Genomic DNA, 6,000 nt, shown 5'->3' with positions numbered 1-6,000 from the left:
TTAGTTACTCGCTTCCCGCCGTTAACGGCTGCTGGCGCTCGTTGGTTGATTGGCTGATTTTGGTGAGGGGGCCAAACAGCGAGTTCATCGGTCCCATCGAATTAGGGAAGGAAGTCGGTCGTGCCATTTCAAAGGAACCAAACCGGCATTTGCTTGAAGCGATTTAGGGAAATCAAAGAAAACCTAAATCAGGATGGACGGACGCGGTTTTGAACCGTCGTCCTCCCGAATGCGAGTCTAGTGTGCTAACCACTGCACCACCTCCCTCGGTCTGGTACTCCTCATACCTGCAGTGTCACGTACTGTGACGAACGCGACAAGGCCTGCCTTTCTTGTGAGCCTCGTCTTTACATTTGTGACGTATTAAGGCCGGAAGCTTTGCCTATCTTCGAGGTCTCCGAGGCGTTATCTTGCAACAAAATAACGCAATATTGCTTTATCAGTAAACTCTTCCGGGCTAAGTTGCCGTGGTCGATCTGTAGAACTTCTTCTCCCTGACGTTTCGTTCTCAACTGCGGAGAACATCTTCCGAGGTGAGTCGACGACTGGCTGCTAGGAGCTGGGGCCGCCGCTTATATAGAGATCGTAGGGGGCGCCACCACACGTCACATGGCGTCGATGTGCAGCTATCTCTGGCTATCGTCTGTTCTCTCGATTGCAGGCAATCGATTGTCACGTGATTGATGCAACGTCGACCGCCATATCTTATCCAATTTTAATCCTTCTTCTTTACGATTAAAATCCATAATATCACGGATCGCATTGGAAAAGTACTAGCCAAGTTTCAGGTAGAGACCATTTTTAGGCCTACTAAGAAAATTAGTGAATGCCTAAGATCAACAAAAGATGCTCGTCACCCCCTAGCCACCCCAGGGGTATATAAAATTCCGTGTAGTTGCGGCAGGGTTTACATAGGAACTACCAAAAGAAGCATCAATACACGGTTGACGGAGCACAAAAGAAACTGTCGCTTGGGACATATCGACAAATCGGCAGTAGCGGAACATGTTTTTAAGGATGGAGATCACGACATAAAATTTGGTGAAACAAGCGTGCTAGCGAGGACGTCGCACTATTATACACGTATGTATAGAGAGGCAATTGAAATCCACAAACATCAATACAATTTTAATCGTAAAGAAGAAGGATTAAAATTGGATAAGATATGGCGGTCGACGTTGCATCAATCACGTGACAATCGATTGCCTGCAATCGAGAGAACAGACGATAGCCAGAGATAGCTGCACATCGACGCCATGTGACGTGTGGTGGCGCCCCCTACGATCTCTATATAAGCGGCGGCCCCAGCTCCTAGCAGCCAGTCGTCGACTCACCTCGGAAGATGTTCTCCGCAGTTGAGAACGAAACGTCAGGGAGAAGAAGTTCTACAGATCGACCACGGCAACTTAGCCCGGAAGAGTTTACTGATAAAGACGCCGGCCGTGAAAGCCTACATGCAATATTGCTTGTTGCCTTCGCCGTCGTTACCTACTTTGATGTGGAAAGCGTTCGACTGTTGCCTGGCCAGCACATTTTCCATATCTCTCACCCACCAGAAATATCTGCATTATTGAATAATGGACCAGCCACTAATTCTTAAAAGAAAGAAAAAAACTTATTTGCAACGCCATAACTGTTTGTGGGCTACCACGTTCATCTTCAGATATCTAACATTTCCAATTACAATGATGTTTTGTTAGCAGCATGTCGTCTGCTGTTGCACTGTACAACAATATTTGAAAGTTTAGAGTCACTTTATATACGTTGCTATGTTAATAAAAACATGCTAATGTGCCCATATTTATTTAGATATAAGGTGAAATCATTTTATAAACTTACATGTCTTCCAGCAGATGGCGATTAGTTTTGTTGTGGTCCTTATGATTATCCATGGCGAGGTATACGCTTTTGCATTGCAAACAGCATACTTATTGTAAATGAATCATTGTGACACACTTCATAATATTTCTTAACGTCAATTACTGCGTCACACGTGCGCTTTACACTGATATTTTTGTTTGCAATTAAAAGTGTGCCCACTAAGCAAAGATATAAAGATATTTTCATTTCCTATTGAGAAAAGATGCAAACTAAGTAAAGAAGTTGTTTGGAATGTCCTACATTCAACATGTTAATAACAGAAAAAAGATTTTAGTCTAAGAGTGAACTTAATATTAAAGCACTATATAGTAAGTTGTTTTTATATTTTTATAGTTCTGTAATAATGACTATAATGTGCTATAGACGAATGTTGAAAATTAGGTGGACTGATAAGGTAAGGAATGAGGAGGTTCTACGCAGAATCGGAGAGGAAAGGAATATGTGGAAAACACTGATAAGGAGAAGGGACAGGATGATAGGACATCTGCTAAGACATGAGGGAATGACTTCCATGGTACTAGAGGGAGCTGTAGAGGGCAAAAACTGTAGAGGAAGACAGAGATTGGAATACGTCAAGCAAATAATTGAGGACGTAGGTTGCAAGTGCTACTCTGAGATGAAGAGGTTAGCACAGGAAAGGAATTCGTGGCGGGCCGCATCAAACCAGTCAGTAGACTGATGACCAGAAAGAAAAAAAAAAAAAAAAAAAAAGACTTCATTCTTAAACTACAAGGCAAGACCAGGCAAGTCAAGTTTTTTCATATTTTTATACTCCTTTAACAATAAGTTCACTCAGACTAAAAGCATTTTTCTGTTAACATGTTGCATGTTGGACATGCCACACACCTTCTTTGTTTAACTTACATCTTTCATCAATATGGGATGAATCATAGTTCTATATCTTTACTTAATGGAAAAAAATTGAGTGTAAGGAGACGGAGTTATCTATGCCGAGCACAGAAGTAGTTGAAGCCTATCGGCCATCTTTGGGAGTCTTAGAAGAGTGTCCATCTGTTAAAGCCACTTGTTAAACCTACTCTTTACCGTTAATGAGTTAAATTGACAACCATTTCTGAGTACGTACTTTGAAACAATATACTTTCTGAAATGAATACTCATCAGTACTCAGACAGTTGAAAACATTTTTTTAACGCCAATTCCAGTCGTCGAATATGGTGTACATTGTGGCAAAACAACGGAATGTTTATCTTTTTTTTTTTAAGTGAGATCCAAGAACAGCACTGCAATATGAACACTTCACCAAGATTCACCAATATGGTGGAAGCAGTCTCCAGTTCTTCGTCATAAGGGCGTCTCCCTATAGTCTAGCCTCCTTGCAGTGTAAAGCACATATGTGATGCTCTCACTAACATTAGGAATATTATGAAGTTTGGCACAGTGATTTATTTACACTATGTGTAATGTCTGCAATGCAGCAGCGAACACGTAACCTTGGATAACGATAAGTACCGCAACAAAACTAATCCCCATCCACTGGAACATAAGGAAGTTTACAAAACTATTTCACCTTATATGTAAATAAAAGCAGGTACGTTAGCATGTTTATATTAACAAAGCGACATATACAGTGATTCTAAATCCATACGTATTATGAAAATGGATGTGTGTGTGTGTGTGTGTGTGTGTGTGAGTGTCAGTGTATGTTTGTGTACGTATGCATGTATGTTCCACGTCTCTTCCTAAACCACTGGAACGATATCAACCAACTTGGTACACGTATGCCTTACTGTCAGGCAACAATCGCTGTGGGGATAAGAACCACCTATCTACCAAGGTGTGGGGTTGGGTCTGAAAAAGAAGTGTAGGCCGCGACGAGTGAAATCCCAGACTTCATTCGCCCACTATTTGACAATGAGAGCACTTAGTGACTTGCAACAAACTTTACACATAAATTCAAATCTTTACGAATTTTTTATCACTAATAACCTCTACAAAATGATGAAAGCACACGAGTTCATCGCTTACTACTCCTCCGCTGTTCATGCATTAAAATAGTATGCACATATAGCACCGAATGCAACTGCAAAATTATGGATTTGTACGACAAAGAGATATGACGCCATAAAGACTGAAATGCGTGAAAAACTGGCGCATCGTGCATGACGTTTAAATTTTTTACTTCGTTGGTGCTAATTCTATTTGAAGCAAATTATGCAGACAGTATCCACATTTGCCGATGAATGGACCTACAAAATTATATCATTGTACGATTCTTAGTTCAGGAGATATAACGTCATAAACATTAAGCACAACGCCAGATAGTGCGTGGTTCGGACGTAGATGCACAGCTACAAACAAATGCCAGGGAAACGCAGGGTTTCTCTTCTAGTATTCAAATATTCCTCGCAGTGCAGGAGCAGACGATACGCTGCTAACCAAACATCAATGCAATTAGAAACGTTAGGCATTTGAAGATGGGCATGGTAGCCCGAAACTGGTTATGGTATTGAAAAAAAGCAATTTACAAATATTTAGGCTGATTGCGTTACTCAATAACTGCCTGCTATGGTTACGTGATGGCGAGAGACTGGGACGCCCACAACCGCTAGCCGCTACAATTGATGAGCTGCGGCATAGGGCCGAAGCAGCATGGGACGACGCAGCCGTGTATTTCATACTATCTCAGAGCGCATTGATTTCCAGCCGGCCAAGAGCCGTGGTTGCTGCAAGACGTGAAAGCTCTACCCAGATCATTACGAAGTAAATGATGTACTCTTCCTATTGTATAATACACGATACTAGAAGTAAAACACAGTCATTTGCCATTGCTCTCGGTGTTGTCGCTTCATTCCGTTCTTGAGAACCTAAATAAGTGAGGAATTTTATGCACGAAATTCACTGCGTGGTACTGGGTTTTTGTAATTAAAATGCAGCTTCTCACAGAGGTCCAGTGTGGGCTGTAATTATTGAATGCAGCTAAACTTGGTAGATATTCTAATTTGATAATACGGAACCGCTTTACAATGAAAAAAAAATAGTTCAAATTTTCGCCAACAGGTGTATATCTGGTGCTGTAAACGCAAGAAAAGCGTATAAAGGGTGATTTTTTGCACCGTGTACAAACTGTACAGATTGATCGATGGGAGGATACAGAACAAAAAAGGTCTAATGAACTTGAGTCCGGAAATGTATGGTTTCCATGCTAGAGACTATTTACTTAATTATATACTGTTACAGAGACTACGGTCTAATACGCGCTGTACCGTGCAGCCACAGTTACAGTATGTGTTGAAAGTGGTTTCCTCGTGCCTCAACGCGTGCGTGTACGCCCCGTAGCATTTCTATCCCACACGTTAGTACCGGCCAGGCTGCATGCGAACATTGTCAAAGGCAGCATGAATATCTTGCTCCAGTATCTCCACATCTGGAATGGGCTCTGCATACACAGTACTTCTGACATGGCCCCATAACCAGAAATAGCATTGGTTGAAATCTGGCGAACGAGCAGCCCATGGAACTGGACACCCTATTCCGATCCATCGACCTGGGCGATGAGATACGACTGAGATGCGTCCGGACGTTACCGATGAAGTGGGCTGGAACACCGTCATGTAGCAGCTACATAACCCTTCGATCATCAGTGGCACTTCTTCCAGCAGAGGAGCCAAAGTCACCCACAAGAGATGTCGATAGTTCCGGCCTGTTAGGCGACGTGGAAGGAACACTAGTTCCAAAATACGGTCGCCAATTATCTCGGCCCACAAATTCCGGCTGCACCGATGCTGGTGATTCGCTGTTACCATACCATGACGATTCTGCATTTTGTGCCACAGATGACTGTGTGAAAGTTCAAGATACCACTCCACGTAAATGTGACCTTATCTTTGAACAGGATGGATGACACAAATCCTGGAATCGTGGTTGCCTGGTGAAGAAACTAGTGACATAACTGCTCCTGATGTGCAAAGCCTGTCGCTAGTAAGCTCAAAATGGTTCAAATGGCTCTAAGCACTATGGGACTTAACTTCTGAGGTCATCAGTCCCCTAGACTTAGAACTACTTAAACCTAACTAACCTAAGGACGTCACAGACATCCATGCCCGAGGTAGGATTCGAACCTGCGACGTAGCAACCGCGTGGTTCCGGATTGAAGTGCCT

The sequence above is a fragment of the Schistocerca americana genome, chromosome 7 (assembly GCF_021461395.2).
Source record: "Schistocerca americana isolate TAMUIC-IGC-003095 chromosome 7, iqSchAmer2.1, whole genome shotgun sequence".
In the NCBI taxonomy this organism is placed as follows: domain Eukaryota; kingdom Metazoa; phylum Arthropoda; class Insecta; order Orthoptera; family Acrididae; genus Schistocerca; species Schistocerca americana.
The sequence above is the reverse complement of the archived record's forward strand: the minus strand, read 5'-3'. Positions refer to the sequence as shown.